General features: G+C 43.4%; 1 long non-coding RNA gene across 1 annotated transcript in view; it reads left to right on the top strand.

Moving 5' to 3' along the window:
* Positions 1-17,207, top strand: part of LOC110358733 (uncharacterized) — a 139,447-nt gene that overhangs the window by 72,007 nt on the left and 50,233 nt on the right. The gene's annotated exons all lie outside the window — the stretch shown is intronic.

The following is a 17,207-nucleotide window of genomic DNA, read 5'->3' as shown; positions in this document are numbered from 1 at the left end:
TGTCTGCAGCTTACACCAGCCAGCTGCTAACCTGGGACAACATACAACTGCAACCTCGTGACACTTGATGGCCCAAGTACTGACCAGGGAGAAAAGAACTGTCTGAACCAAACCTAACTGCAGGCTGTGAAGATGAGTGATGATAAAATGGAACCTCTCAAGGGAACTGCCTGAGTCCTGGGTCAGTTTGTAGAGGGGTAAGTGAGCCTGGTGGTGCTATGAACGGATCAGTGAGGTTCCTGTCACAAGAGGAGAGTGCATAAGGTGGACAGGAGACAGGTTTGTACTGTGAACACATCTGGCTTTGTGGGTTGATGTAGCAGAAGGACAAGAGAGAAGTCTGGGAAGATGATCTGTGGAAGACATGATGACCAAATCTCACGGTCAATCAGTGCAGAAGGCCATGATGGAGAGTGGTAATTAGTTATAACCACTAGGATGTAGGTTTAGGCGGCCTGAGGTGGGAAAGTGGGTCGGAGAAACTGGCTTACAGCAGGATTGAACGCACCCAGATAAAGTGTCTTCCGATACTGCGCGAGTTTTGGTAAAAGCAGTGGTGTAATTAGGATGAAGTCGCACTTCTGAAGCCTATCTGTTTGGGATGGTGGAAGGGTAACGAGAGGAGTCATCTCAGCACAAGCAGAGGCTGCCGGGGTGTGGTTAATGAGGCAATTCACTGAAAGGCATTATTGCTCCGTCAGCTTCATCTGTTGAATTACATCTTGAGTGGGTGAGGAAGGAGACTTGTTGGAACAGCCCAGCCTCAGATGCAGGCTCCGGGCAGGAGTCTCTGTAAGGCTAATGTTTCTGGCTGCTCTCTGAGGTCAGAAGTTTGCTGCTTCTTTATTGGGACTTTCTCAAGTGCCAAGGAATTTAGTGAGTCAATTCCTGAAACTTGTCAACAGATCTGTATCCCTCATCCCTTCCCCTGGGATCTTCTGGCAGAATCTCACCTGTGGGATGAGGAGCCCTTTTGTGCACGCACCGTTCCTGGTTGGTGGGTGTGCTCTCGGTCCATGACCACGCTGCAGGCCAGAGCAAGAGCCGGGACCACGCCGTCCTCCAAATGCTCAGGGATGTGCAAGTGTGAGCATGCAAATGGGGAGATGGAGCCATCCCGTGCTCCAGTATGACCGTGAGGCTGGAATAATGATGCAACAGCCCTTGTCTCCCAGTCCTGTTGCACGGGCAAAGCCAGTGAGTCAATGACCTCTGGGAAGGAGAAGAAATGATCTACACTGAGCATTAGAGCTGAGATTTCCGGTGGATGAAATAATAGGGTTACTGGAGTACATTGATGGCTTTTACGAGGATCACTGTCTCTTGACACAGGATGTGACTATGCCACAATCAAAGCTTTGACTTTTTGCCCACCTGATAAGGCCAATTGGATCTAATTAAAGCTCATTACCTTCGTAGAGCTGAACTCTGAGCTATAGTTGCTAGAAGAAGTTATAGGTTAACCCACATAGAACTCAAGCAATAAAAGTGACATTTAAAAAAACCCTGGGATCAAATAATCAATTGAAACAGTAAAATTCACTAACAGCTTGTTATTTTTCTCCACTTTCAACCTCTCTGGTATGGCAAAACAAAAAGACAGTAGTTGATGTTAAAGGTATTATATGGGGAAAAAGCTGAGAAACAGCTGCTCAGCTAAATGACACAGTCTGCACCTTATCACGAAATTATACCTAATCATATAGTTCCTATCTGTCAGTGCATCTCATTTCTCAGATTAAACACCAGCTTGTTCTTACACTTTCATCTGAAGTCATTATTACTTACATATAGCTATCATGCCGTAATGCTTGCCAGTATGTTCAGTCTCTGGAATATTTTATTATCTAGTCTGCTGGGATTTGGACCTTATAAAATAACACATCACCATTGACAATAGGAAGAATTATTCATTTTTGAGTCTTAAAAGTGCAGAGAAAATAGGCTTGCAGGAGGTGTCCCAAAGGGGAGGTGGATGTGACACGGGTAGCGTGTTCTCTTATAAAGACAGGCTGTTCCCTGATACTCCTCCCATTCAATTATTAAAGGCAAATCACTTTGGGTTCTACTTTGATCAATAGAGTTTTGGCTTTGGTAAGCTATAAATAGAAGCAAAGTTAGACCGTAAGCTGGATCGGACTGCAGAGGGGGATGTAATAATTCTGTTAGATAAAAGGGCGGGTGAGTTTGGAGAACCTGGAAAAAATTTGTTGTGTAAGACTTAATAAATGGGTTTGAATGAGAGAACTGGCACAAATCACACCCTCTCTCCCTCCCTTATGCTATCATAGGTGGATCAAGCAAGAATTGGCTTCTCCCAATTCTGCAAAATAGTCTTGCCTTGTATTCTAGTTTCTTTGTCATGTGCAAATTGCATGGTATTGGCTGTAGCTGAAGGACTAATGCCCAATTATTTGTAGTTATTATTTCTTAAACTCTCCTCTTTAGTTGCTGGAAGGTGAATTATTGTGGGAAGCTTTAACATCTGTCAATGTGTAATAAAACTCCTCCATTTGCAGAAATATCATGCAGGCTGCCAGGTAATTTCCAGAAATTTTACCTGTTATCTAAAATTGTGATGTGTATCAAGGTGCAAAAACCATCCTAAGTCATCTTGTGTGCTGAAAAAAGGTAGTGATCTTAAGGTAATGGAGCTGTAGAAAACCACAGGATGGACATCATAGTGACTTCTACTGCTTTCAGCTAAACAACCTTAATAGAAATAAATTGCCTGTGTACATTCATTTTGAGCAGATGCTGGCTAAAGATACCGTTGTGCTTCCTTTAGCCTTTCCCACTGAGCCTTTAGCAGAGCAGCTTTCCCACCTCATGGGAGGAAAGGAATGAGCTTGAATCATGAAGCTCTTCCTGCCTTCCATCATAGGCTAACAGACTTCCCTATTTCGTTTTTCCCTTGAACTATCCATCAAACTTTCCATCAGTTTTTTGAGTCGCACCGTTTCCCTTGTCTTCCCAAACGCCTCCCTCCTCCTTTGGGTCACTCAAGTGAATGTTCTTCCTCTGTCCTTCAGCCCTCAACCTCAAACTCCTGCTGTGATGTCTCACCACTGAGCCCTCTGGATTCTGCAGGAGCTACCTAAAGTCTTTGGGATTCAAGGGAAAAATCTCCCTTGATGAATCATCTAGGACTGCTTTTTATAGTGAGTAATCAAAGAGTGTTTGGGATCAAGTGGTACAAGTCCAAGAAATGAGTACAAATACAAGTGGTAGTAGTACAAGGAATGAGTAACTATTGTCTTAAATGGAAATCACAGGCAGAAAATGAGTAAGTCAAGGTAGAAAGCTGCTCTCATATCTAGGTTCTTTCATTTTCCTCCATGCCTTTCTCAAATTGTGCTGCCACAGGTGTGATCCAAGAGGCTACATCACCTCTGTTCTGCCTCTGCTCAGCTGTGTGCCTCAACTCTGTGGCACAAAGAGGGCTTCTTGGCATACCAAGCAATCCATTCCTTTCCTCATTCATGGGTTTCAGCTGTGCTTGACTGCTCGCAGCAGCCGCCTAATGTAAACAGGATGAACAGCTCTCATTGTAGTGGCTGTTCACATGGCAGGGAAGTCGTTTTGCTCCTGGAAATCACCACCACCGCTTGCACAACTCCTGGCACCCACAGCGAGTAAGGAGATGCCACCAGCCACCTCTTGCTGAGGAGCCAGGGGACGGCTATGCAGCAAGCCTGGAAGCCAAGGACAGCCATGCCATACTGGGATGACTGTGGATCCCCAGCCAGCGCAACGTTGGCTTGTGTACCTGGGGTGCACAATTCACCTCCATGCTGGGACATGGTTGTTTGACAGACCGTCATCTTTGGAAAAGACTTCCAGAAATGGCTGGACAGCTATGAGTGATTTAACATTGATGAGCACTTGGTCTGACGGGATTTTTATTGAGCTCCCATGGAAGAGACTGCCTAAAATAACAGTATAAAGTGCTGTCATGTGCGTATGTCTCTAGTATGTCTGTAGTAGCATGTCAAATTGAGGGTATTCCAGGAAAACTCAGTGAGGATTACCAGAGGTGTGAAGAATGCCAAGCAGCATAAGGCATAAACACAGATGAAGTGTGTGGCTAAAAGATGATTACAGGCTTCTCTGATGGCTCCTACAGTCACTACCCCATTTCCCTGAAAATAAGACAGGGTCTTGTATTAATTTTTGCTCCAAAAGATACTTTTTTTTTACATGTATAAGTGCCTGGACACTATTTAAATTGACTTTTTAAATGAACTGTAACTAGGGCTTATTTTTGGAGTAGGGCTTATATTTTGAGCATCCTCAAAACTCCTGAAAAGTCATGCTAGGGCTTATTTTCAGGGTAGGTCTTGTTTTTGTGGAAACAGGGTATATAAAATGCCCTCAAGGGGAGGAAGAGGACAGAGCACTGACCTGGAGCTCAACAATGTGTATTCTGTGCTCCTTGTCTGGGCTTTGAATTTGCAATAGAAAAACACGGGTTATGATACTGGACCTCTTATTTGTGAAGCACTTGAGGATTTCATCAGAAATTGTTTTTACTGTTAATAGTATGATTGTTGTTGTTGTTATTGTTAAAGTACATTTCTTCAGTAACAGGCATTTCTTAAATGTTAATAATTTTTTCCGCTGTAATATTAATGTTGTTTAGTTTACTTTCTGTGCTGTTTGGGGTTGTAGCTGGAGTGTGGAAATACTTCCTCAGTCTTCCCAGGTCATGTAACATAAAACTTAAGCTGTCTGCCATAATGACTGGGAAGAAGGGAACCAACACAACTTATTTAGAGGACTCTCTCTCTTTTTTTTTTTTTTTTGTACTATTGTTTTATATTATTGGGAAACAGGCCATGTTGATATGATGCTCATCCTTGGTACTAATGCAGTGACACTTGTCTGGAGTGGTTTTTATGTAGCATATTTAGTTGCTTTTGGAAATTGTGCTTTATCCCTGTCGGTGAAATAGGTGCAGTTAGCAATGTAACCACTGCACAATGCTCTCTGCCTTAATGCTCAGCTTCAAAAAATTAATGTGTCACCTCTCAGGTTCATTGCAAGACCACTTGAATTGAGGTTACTTCATGCTGTGCACGCAAATCACACAGCACCAAAGGGTTATATCTTGATTTGTGCAATTATAACGTGAAAAACAGCAAAATGCACAAGGATGGAAAGGACAGAGGGGTGACGATAATCGAAAGGAAACTTAGGCTAGCAATGCTAAGTGAAATTTCTTGCAAGTCAAGATCAATTAGCTCATGGTTCTCTTCTGCTGGTCTGATTGGAAACCCCTTCACTGGAGTTAGTAGAGAAACCTGCCCAGCTCCTCGCAGGCCAGTTGCTGTATTTATCATCTGCTGGAATGATCATATCATCTGGCATTCAATTAAAAAACATGAGATAGCAGAGAAAATGAGCACCACAGGCCAAGGTTTGTCAAGAATAATCATCCATAGGTTTCATTTCAATAATTTGATGTTTTGACTTAATTTGGCCTAATATCAAATGAATCTAAGAAAGTTTGTTGTTGTTGTTTTGTTTTTGTTTGGTTTTTCTCTGTCTTGGTTAAAATTAGAAAGCACCCCGACTCTTCTGAAGTTAAATCTCAGACAAATTAAGGAATTCTATTCAGGAAACAAGTTTCAGCTTTTCATTCTGTACTAGAAGGAAACAAAGTGAAACCTCTCAATGTTGCCCACAGACAGGAAATTCCAGGCATAATCTCTGTTTGGCAGTGATGAAATAAAACATGTAAATGTCATTGCATGAGACAGTTCCCATGAAAAAAAGGGCATTTTTTGGTAATACAAGCAGTATTTTGTGCAGAATATGTACAAGCACATTTCTGGAGTTGTCTACTATGTCTTGATTTCACTGGTCAGAAAGAGCAGTTGCATTATTTTCCTGTGCAGTATCTTTATTTATTGTGTTTATTTAGAAAAAAAGACGTGCTAAAACTAGCAGCAGAATTTTAAATTGTTCCATCATAATTTTGGTGTGAATGTGGTGCAATCAACAGAATGTTTCATAGAATGTCCTGAGTTGGAAGGGACCCGCAAGGGTCATCAAGTCCAACTCATGTCCCTGCATAGGACAACCCCAAAATTCACACCATGTGTCTGAGGGTTTTTCTTGAATACTGTCAGGCTTGGGGCCATGACTACCTCCCTGTTTGTGAGATGACCCTTTGCCTATGTTGCTGTGATGTTCTTTTTTATGGATTTTAGTTCATATTTATCATTTTGAGCTATTCCATATGTCCTCTGAGGTAACCTGAGGGCGTTTGACCCCAGTGAACGCCTTAACTTCTAATCATGAATCACTTCTCATCTGGCCATCCTTCAGTTCTTCCAGAAAAGCCTAGATTAGAAGTGACTAAATGCTGAAATGTGAAAGCCTGTGTCTGAGAACAGGCTTAGGCATTCTCTGCACATGTCAGATTTGGCAGAAGTGGATTGCTTTAACTTTCGATACTTCCCCCTATAGCAGGGAGCAGATCCGTTCTCCTTGGCAAGCTACAACAGCACGAAGGCTCCCCCAGCATGTCCTCACAGCAAACAAAGCTGGGGACAACCTCCTGACCCAAGGTCTGCACTCTGAGAGCTGTACAACTTGCTGTCTCAGCGCATCCGCTGATACCAATAGGTGCTGGTCTTTGTGTAGTGATCCTCAATAGGGCTTTTGCTGAGAAAGCTAATATCTTTTCCTGCTCATTCTTGGTGTTGACCCCCTTCTTTCACAGCTGGCAGCCTGGCTGCTCCTAAGGGACCATGGGAATGCCAAGACTTCTTGGTTGCAATTTTGCAGGTCACATCTGGTCACTCAAGCTTTGAGACCATCTGAGGCTTTGGTATGGTGTTTCAGGTCAGCATCAGAGCACCTTTCAGTTGCCTCCATACAGGTGCCACAAGTTCATGTCAATGCTCTTCCCGCACCATTCAGCCCCACCTGAGGGGTGGGATATGTCCGAGCTGGATCAGAAGCGTTTGTGCCTCAGAGATATCCCTGTGGTCACCTTGAGCAACCTGAACTTTACATGGAGGACACTTCATGATGGTGACCACTGTGTATTTCCTGAGGAGACAATCTGGGGACAAAGCTGATAAGCACAGTGTGCTAGGACCTCTAGTGAAGATGTGGTCCCTGATGAACAAGTATAAGAGAACTGACTAAGTCAAAAAATGTCTAAGAGAAATGGCAATTTTATTTGTTCTTTTCCTTGAAAGACTACATTCGGTTTTCTTTCTTCATTGTTGCTTAGGAAGGAAGGGCAACCCCATTCAATTCATAAAGGTCTTCTGTCATGGTGGAAAATTTCCCAAGGAGGAGAGGAATGTTCTAGAAACATGGCAAGGATTTATGTTCTTGCACTATTCACATTTCCAGAGAAAAATACCTGCTTCCATCTCTATACACCTCTATATATGGTTTGCATAAAGATGCAGCTGGAAAAAAAAACAAAGTAAAACTCTGCAATCCCACGCATGTGACCACAAGGGATGAAATTCCAATTACCTGCCTCGACACACCCTCCGCAAAGTGTTTCCTCCCCTCGCCTATGTTCAGAGGTGGGTGAGAAGGGGCCACCTCCACACAGAGAAACTGCTCTGCTCCTCCTGACAGACGAGGCACCACAGAATGATGTGGGTGTTGCAGCCCCAGGGAGCTCTGTAGCTGCCAAAAGAAAAAGGCACATAAAATAAACATCTTTGCATGTACCTGTGCAGCGAGAGATAATGTTCTCCATAATCCCAGTGGGGTGACACTCTTTGTTTGGCCTAGGGAATGGAAAACCACAATATCCAGGGAAAGGGAATTCCAACTTATGCTCATGCAGCTGGCAGTTTCGTCACGTTTGTGACAATGCCAGAGACATATGAGTGACTGATCCCAGCCCCGTGATATAAGTGGAAGATATTCTACAGCTTTTGATGAAGTTTAGACTTAGGCCACATTGCACCAATTTAGGGTGTGAGATAATAGGTGTGTATCACATAACAAGATGGTTTCCTTGTATTTTAGATGACAGTCAAAAAGGAGAGTGGCCAGCAGACCAATGGACATTGTTATACCCCAACATTTAGTGAAGATGAGTCCATATCTCTAATGTGGTTTCCAGTTTTGGCAGAATAGGATATCAGAATCGAAAGAATAGCATAATAGAATATTTCAGTTTGAATGAACCTACAATGATCCCACTGTCTGACCACTTTAGAGCTGACCAAAAGTTGAAGCAAATTATTAAGGTCATTGTCCAAATGTCTCTTAATCACTGACAGGCTTGGGGCTGATTGATCATCCTTCTAGGAAGCCTGTTGCAGTGTTTGACCACCTTCTTGGTAAAGAAATGCTTCACAATGTCTGGTCTACACTTCCCCAGGCACAGTTTTGAACTGTTCCCACATGTCCTGTCACTGGATGCCAAGGAGAAGAGCTCAGCACCTCCCTCTCCACTTCCCATGGGGCTACAAAGATGCTCAGGGTCCCGGGCAGCATGACTTGTGAGGAGAGGTTGAGGAGCTAGGCTGGCTTAGTTTGGCAAAGGGGACCCAAAAAGCCTTGGTGATGCCAGATATTGTAATAACACACCCAGAAGTTACTCAAAACCTTCAAGTGTATTTTAGGAACTTAATGATGGACATAGGAGGATATTTTTCACTCAGAGGATGACATGGGACAGAAATAGGCCATTAGAGAGGTGGCTGAATCCCTCCTTTGGGAAGCTGTCAAGACTTGGCTAGAGAAAGTCATGGCTGACCTGATCTAGTGCTGGTGACAGTCTGAGCAGGTGGTTCAGCCAGTGTACACAGGATTCCTTAAGTCTTTCAGCCAAGGACTCAGATTAATTGAAGAGGGGAATGCTACTAATCATCATTTAAATAGCATCATTGTCATATCAAATTGCTCGCATCTCAGATACTGTGGAAAGTGAATAACAATCCTTAGTTACGTAGCCAAATTATTGCTATTTCCTGAGCTAATTTATCCCAGATCTGCTTAGCTTAATTGTGAGAAGTGACCAGCAAAAGAATGCTTTTTCAACACATAGTTCTGGTTTTTGGTTCCAGATGGGTGTAGTTTTCACTGCATACAGTTTTATATACCAGACAACTTGCTTTATCTGAGATTTTTCTGGGGGGATGTTCTGGTGTCTTTTGAGATACAGCTGCAATGATAACAGTTGTTCAGCTTAAGGGGAGAGATGGCCACATGCCATTGAGAGTGAGCAAGGATGAGTATGAAGAAATACCAGTCAGCAGGGTAGTCAGGAACACGCAATATTACATACGTCATTGTTTCATTTTTCTAATTCTGAAACGATGACCATTGATGACCAGAGATAGAGAAAGCAGAAGGAAGAGTAACAACAGCTGCTGTGAGTCACCAGAAACATGGGTTTAGTGAAACCCTGTCTGCACAGCTCTGAGCAGCCCTGCAGAAACCCATCGGTATGTGCAGAGGACCTTCAGGGACCAAGAGAGGTTTCACTGCCTCTGGTAGTGTGTGTTGGCCAGAGATGCTGAGAAAGCACTGGGTACATCACCCTTCTTTTGACCTCCTTTGGGGCAAGGGAAACATTCACCATGTGGACACTGAGCTACACGTAGAGCACACTCATCCCTTCTCAAGGGTGGTGCAGCCCCGGGGAGGCAGGAGGCTTCACCCAACACATGAGCTGTGTGATGGTGCAGTGGTTTCAACCTCCTCATCCCGGGACACTCGAGCACATGGATACCTCAGCAAACGGGGCACATCGGGGAAAACAATTCCCATGATCTAAGTGCAGTGAAATGAAGTGCTGAGGCACCACTCCATGCTCTGAAAAGTTCTCCCATATGAGGAAAGACCCCAATTCTGCCTGGGAATGGCAGCAGTGATCACTCAGTGCTGGCAGCCTAATGCACCTGTCGCTCCCCAAGGCCTAAGCCAGGATGGTACAGAACTATATGACCTGAAAACTTCCGAACATACCCAAATGTTGGAAAGCACCAAAAATTACCTGATCCCAAGTGTGCCCAGAGTGGAATTTACTGACTGAAGCCAATGACCTTGCAGCCCTATAAACAGTGATCCTAAAGCAAGACACTTCGAGCTCTCCTGGCTCACTGTAGGCTGAGACCAGAGTCTCCCTTTGATGGGGAGGCCTGAAAAAACAGACTTTGTGAAAACTCAATAATTATCTGTTGATGATTCTGTGAGAATCCAAAGGCCTAAGTGCAGTCTGGAGACAGATCTCTTGAGGTTCAAAAAGTGCTTATTGAGAATTCTGCACTAAAAGTGAGAATTTGCTAAACGCAAGAGAGAAATTTTAGCAATAAGTATACCTACACATATATTATGCATATATTTGCATATCCATGGATTATTGTGTGTTAGTGTGTGTATGATTTATAACCCCGTGAAGATTCTTTTTTATCTAATATTTCAAGGGGAAGGGGAGAAGCTGTTTCAGGGGCTGTGGTTGTGGTGAAAGGCAGCAGGAGTTCAATGCTGTACCTCACAGGCATGTCTAAACACATATGAAATAGGAGTGAGCAAGATCTGCACCGTGAGGACGTCACTGTGCTGTTAGATTATGCAAGTTGTTTTGTTTGATCTTGAGTAAGAAGACAAGCATAAAAGGAGAATGTGGAAAATATAAGGCAAATCGCTTTAGCTCCTGGGCTTGTGGTCTTCTCCCTGATTCTTCTCACCCTCTCTTTTTTCATAACAGAGCTCCTTGCTCAGTTTCGGAAGAAAGTGGCAAAGATGGTATCATTGCCTCCTCCGTCATGGAATGAAACCCGAAAAAGAGAGAACACCTTTAACCAACTGATTAGCATAGCAATTGCTGGCTCATGTCTCATAAGATACTCTCATTCTCTAGTCAGTTCTTGCTTTAAGTGGAGTAGTACCTGGTAATTCTAAATGTTACTATGTCGGAGACTACGGGGTTCTTCTTTGTGTGTGTTTAAACACGTCTTCCACTTGAGGGAGATTTGGTCATAGGCCTTTTTCCATCACTGACATGATCAGAGATTTTGGACATATTCACAGGGTCCTCTCCTGCATGGTGTGCCATGAAATCCCTGCTGTTGAATTGCGATAGACTCCAACCACCTCGATGCATGATAAAATGTCTATAAAAATCACTGCTCAGTGGTCTGCCTTGAGTGTTTTCCTCCCCTTCCTCGCCCAAATGATTCGCTGTATGAATCAGAGCCTGGGGTTTTTGTTGGTTTACCTGGAAACCTGCAGGGTCTCTTAGAGCCTTGTGTTGGTAATAAAGATTTGCCACTTGATCTTGTGGTTCCACTTGTCCGACTGCATCTGTCATCATGCACGGGAGGCAAGGTGCAAAAATCTCTTTCCTTCCTGCTGTGGAGACCCACAACAGTGAGAGGAGAAATTCCAGCGATCTGCAAGAAATTCTCTGGGTGGTGGCATCTGACCCGTCAGGGAAAGGGAAAAGCACAGCTCTGGGGTTTTCCCCTCCTCACTGTGGCCTTGGTATATCCAGGCCTGACTGCAATAAAAATCAGGCTGTATGACTTCATTAGTGACTGGTCACAAACGGATGATGTGATGCTGAGCTTGTGTTCCAGCCAAGAATCCACCAGGAAAGTTGCTCTTCTGGGCTGAACCGCAGCCTGGGTTGGGATGGATTCACCTGGGGCACCAGCTCTATGGAAATGTAAAAATGTAAAATGGTTCTTGAGCTGGAAAACTGTGCTTGATGTCAGTAGCTGTGAAGGGATGAGTGCTTTTCCTTATTCACAATAAAAAAGAAAAGGGCAAAGGAAGTAATGGGAGTATTGCTTTTAATGATACATATGAAAAAATGCATATATGTTGTTTGCAAGGTTTAGGACATCCAGCATTTCCAGGGGTAGTTGGTCCGAGTCTTTTCAGTGCTTATGATTGCTTAAGACTTGTGATTAATTCTTCTTAATATTTTCTAGAAATTAAATAGAAGAGGATTTGAAAGTCTTTTCAGTATATGATACAGATAATTATTTTCCAGCACAAGGTTAGATTTTCTGACCATGCTTTCTATCTCATTATATTGAGTCCTAACTTCTTATACCCCAGATGCCAAGATTAAATTATTTCAAGCAAACTGAAATATTCTGAATATCAGAAATCATTATTAAATAACAACACTTTGAACAGGGGAATGCACTGCAGTTTAACTTTCAGCTTAAAAAGAGTAGTAGACATTAGCAGAATTGAACTTATCCCTTTACAAAACTTTTCATTGTGATTTGTTTCTTTGAAGACATCTCTTTATTCATGGTTGAAGCACGTAATCTAATATGTAATGTATGGTTGAAATGCCTCCAAACTACCTAAAGTCTAAGCTGCCATACTGTAGTATTTGGATCCTGATCAATGACACTGTGGGAACTGCCTGTACCACTCCAGTTCCAGGGGCTGTATCGCACAGGGATGGTTCATACCTATAAAATACCGAAAACTTACCCTTTAGAGCCTTCTGTGTCTTGTACAAATACATCTGTCATTGTTATCATTTGCTCTGTTGATGTAATTGCTGGAATTTTGGAGCGTCTATCTGATGATGCAGAGCCGAAGTGATGTTAGGTACATTTTGTTGTGCATTGGGAAACATAAACCTCAGATAGGCTGTGGGCAAATGTTTCCATAGCTGGCAGCTCATTTTGTGCAAGTGCCTTTGGAGGGTGGTGAGGGCAAGGATACACCTCAAGAAGTGGTTGTGAAAATGGGGAGAGCCCTTGTATTACTAAAGCTTGCAGAGGATTAATTTAGACGCTGGGTGTAGATTTCGACTGGATCCTGAGTCCAGCTTTGCTGTCCTGTGCTGTCAAAGCAGATACAAACAGCAGGAGACAGGGTGAGATTTGGGAAGGGATGGGAAGGAAAAATAAGCCTTAATATGGGCCAGGAAAACATCTGCCCACAGCTGAGCCTGGCACACTGCCTGCCTCATGGCACCATCACTGGCCCCAGAATCCTTGCTGGGATGGCCCCAGCCTCACACCAGTATGGGATTTGTCATGTCCTCGTGGGTGTTGTGCCACCAGCACCATGCCCCAGACAAACCCTGCCCTCGGGTCGGTGTAGGCACAACCATACTGAGTCAGGGGCAGAGCTGGGAAAGAACAGGAATATGATATATTTTTTAAAAAGCTGCTATTCAAATGTCAGTGAATTCCTAAGAAAGCTGTACATTCACTATTTAGAACTCCTTGGAAAACCCCAACCAAAATCCATCCTGAACTCGGGCAAGTTAAAAGATGATTCTTGTCAACTTGCAAAACAATTTTCTTCTTTCTTTAACTCCCACAAGAGTTTCTCCTCAGTTATGTCGCAGTGTCCTTCGGCTAAAGAGTTTCTGTCTGTCTCCAGTGTTGAGACAGGGGACGTTTTGGTTGCATGATGCTCTCCGAGAAGCCGGAGGGGAAGGTGGCAGAGACTGCAACCAGCACAACACAAATCAGCGTAGGAGAGACACGCGTTTGAGCAAAAGGAAAGAGGAAGCGCTGGTCAATACCTTGCACTTTCCACCTTTCTGAGTGGTGAAAGAAAAATATCCAAGAAAAGGCCTGAAACATATTTTCCAGGGATTTTTGTTTTGAGAGAGGAGTAAGAGCCTGATGTCAGAAAGAGAGTGAGGCATAGCTGGAAAATAAGAGTGAACGTGAGGGTGAGTACTCTTGGTGCTGCTGAGCTGAGTGATGCTGTTCCAGGTGCTTTTCCAAGGGGATGGTTTGCAAAATCCAGAAGGGATGGGTGCTACCTCCTCTAGGAAGTTTACGCAGTGGTGGATTTTCCAGAAGACTCGAACAATTATGGATTGTAAATGCTGAATCTCGGTTGAAAATCACTCCTGTGTGTTGCAAGTAGTTGCAAGTCTCCAGGGCTTTCTTCAGAGCTTCTCCTACCACCTCCAAAACCCCAAACCAAATAACTTAGACCCATAAACCGGGTCTCTGATACAGGGATAAGGCATTCTAGCTCCCTGGGGTGAAACCAGTGATATTTGCACCTCCAGCAGAGGAGTTGTGATGGGCCATCTTGAGCGGCAGCTCCCAGATTCTGCCCTCGGCACTGAGCTCCTTGCTTAGCACTTCTGTGCTTTTTGGAAATAATCTGTTATTAGCAAGGAAACATCTACTCTGTAGCCAGGGAGAGAGACACCCAAATGGGATCATTAGCCGTGATTAATTGCTTGTATTAGCCAGCAGAAATTGGAGGAGTGGAGGTGTTGTGTTGGTGGTTGTGGGGAGCATCGCATCAGGGGTTGGGGCTGCTCCCATCAGACGGGACCCGGCGTACGGTTTTGCATCCACATCCTCCTGCCTGTTGGAAGAACCAGATCTGAATATTTTGTGTTAGTGTCTTGGTTTTTCTATGGTTTTGACCAGAAATTCCAACCTGGTCTTAGCAACTTGCGTTCAGTGAAACTGGTACTTTCCAGAAACAGACAGAAAAATGTAGCTTTGTAGAAAATGTTGTAGCTTGCCCTTTGTGGGACATTGGTTTTGCTGTGGGGCTGGGGCCTGCAAGATTTGGGAAAAAAGGAAGAAAAAATGATTTTAATTTCTTTTATGCAATATTCCCATTTACCTCAATCTGAGTAGGCTCAGAATCTTACAGAATCCTGGAGGATGAATCAACTGTAGCACATGAACTTCTAAAAATCATTAAGGAAAAGACTTCCTTGCTGTTAGAAACTGTAGTTCTTTTGTCAATGAAAAGGAATGGATCTGAGTATTATTTCCCGGAATATCTGTTGTAGTTACTGTTATTCAACATATTCATTTTGTCCATCTGTCAGGATTTGTGTTGTATAGTAGAGACGGAAACATTTGCGATATATAAAACCAGATAAGCTGAATTACCTCACAAGTTCAGTAGAGGAGTGTGTGACTTGGCTTTTTTTTCCCAGAGTTTCACTGATTATCTTTCATTCTCTAGTTTCCTCCATGTACAGTTTAGTTACAGGTGTTTCCTCCCTGTATTTACCACTTTTGTTTTCTTTTTGTGGATGGCTTAGATGGCAAAATGGACTATAAATCAAGCCAAATCAGCTATGACACCTCAAGTGAGGGGCCCATGAGTCATTTTTGCTTTGCGAACACAACAGGGAAAGACAAGTAACAGTGTGTCACTCTGATATAAAAGGCATAAATTAAAAACCAGAAAAAAATTGATTACCCCCCCCTGCCCATTTCTGAACAATTAGTCTGTGGTTACCGCACTTCAGGATGTTTGTGAATTACAAGATTTTAATGTGATCTTTAAGAGAGACGGGGTGTTCATATACATATAGCATCTTAAAAATAACCGAGAAATCCTATGTCAGAGCTTTGGGTGATCTCCAGCGGTCACGGGTGGGATGCAGTGGTGTCGCTGGTGGGATGCTGTGGTGTCACGGGTGAGATGCTGTGGTGTCACGGGTGAGATGCTGTGGTGTCACTGGTCGGATGTTGTGGTGTCACTGGTGGGATGCTGTGGTGTCACTGGTATCACTGGTGGGATGCTGTGGTGTCATGGGTGGGATGCTGTGGTGTCACTGGTATCACTGGTGGGATGCTGTGGTGTCACGGGTGGGATGCTAAGGTGTCACTGGTATCACTGGTGGGATGCTGTGGTGTCGCGGGTGGGATGCTGTGGTGTCACTGGTATCACTGGTGGGATGCTGTGGAGTCGCGGGTGGGATGCTGTGGTGTCACTGGTATCACTGGTGGGATGCTGTGGAGTCGCGGGTGGGATGCTGTGGTGTCACTGGTATCACTGGTGGGATGCTGTGGTGTCGCGGCTGGGATGCTGTGGTGTCACTGGTATCACTGGTGGGATGCTGTGGTGTCACAGGTGGGATGCTGTGGTATCACTGGTATCACTGGTGGGATGTTGTGGTGTCACGGGTGGGATGCTGTGGTGTCACTGGTATCACTGTTGGGATGCTGTGGTGTCACAGGTGGGATGCTGTGGTATCACTGGTATCACTGGTGGGATGTTGTGGTGTCACGGGTGGGATGCTGTGGTGTCACTGGTATCACTGGTGGGATGCTGTGGTGTCACTGGTGGGATGCTGTGGTGCAGCCAACCACTGCAGACCCTAGAACAGTGACTCTCAGTTTTGACTCAAACCAGCAAGTTTTGTTTCCATCTGCAATAATAAAACGGGCTTTGCTTCACCTTTTAAAAGGATCAGTCTTCTAGCTGGCAGTGTCTAATAACTACTGCTAATGAAGTGTCTCCTTGACAATTAATGACATCCCAGTGAATCTGCTACAATAAATCATATTTTTGTTTCATTATAGTCCTACTAGTGGTAAATCTCAGACTTCAGTAAAAGAAAAAAAATTACCTTTTGAATGGTACATGGCACATAGCTCAAGGAGTAGATTATTTATAAAGTTATTTTCCAATTTCTTTACCTTTTACAATGAGGAAGTGACTTTTTCTTATCTGCACACAACTTAATATAAAGGGACTTATAGAATGAATCATGTCTATTATGTCTTCTTATGCAAATTTTGAGTTGCTACAGTTTATTAGTTTATTTATTTATTTTTAATCAGCTTAAGAATGTTTTTTATCTTTTGCTCTTCATTTCCTGTTATCCTTTCAGTGACTTCATGTAATACCTAAGCAAAACACACATTGAAGTCCTCGTTGCTTATTGAGTTTTACAACCTTTAAGTTGAACTGAGTTATCTGAAGCTTAAAAACCCCTTAATCTGTGTGGTAATGAAAGACCAAAGTCTAAGGAAAAGTCCAAGTGACTCCTCAAAAATATTGACTCTAGATAAATGTACATTATCGAGTTGTTAATATAATGCCATGACCCAGAATTATTTAGGCACCTAAGCTCATTCAATCTCTTTGTTCCTGCTTTGAAACACTCATGTATTTAAGTGGCCACATATTTTTAGAGCCTCTTGGATGCAATTAAACACCTGCTTGAAGTGAAGTCTGCACTGGAGTGTTCGTCTGAGAGCAAAAGTATTGAGTGCTTTCCAGGACTGAATTCCAAAACTTTAATTAGCATTCACCTCAAATGTTTAAATCATTAAATCTTCATACAGACATTTTACTCCCATTTGAAAAATAAAAGAAAAAAGAAAAAGAATCAGGTCTGTACACATCTCTACCTGGAGACGTGCTCTGTGCTAACTCTGAAGGTGATTAAAGACACGTTTAGCACTGTGTTTTGAAACAGATCCATTTATTCAGGAAACCACCCATGC

The sequence above is a fragment of the Columba livia genome, chromosome 19 (genome assembly GCF_036013475.1).
Source record: "Columba livia isolate bColLiv1 breed racing homer chromosome 19, bColLiv1.pat.W.v2, whole genome shotgun sequence".
Classification (NCBI taxonomy): Eukaryota; Metazoa; Chordata; class Aves; order Columbiformes; family Columbidae; genus Columba; species Columba livia.
This window is presented reverse-complemented; position numbering and strand designations above follow the sequence as displayed.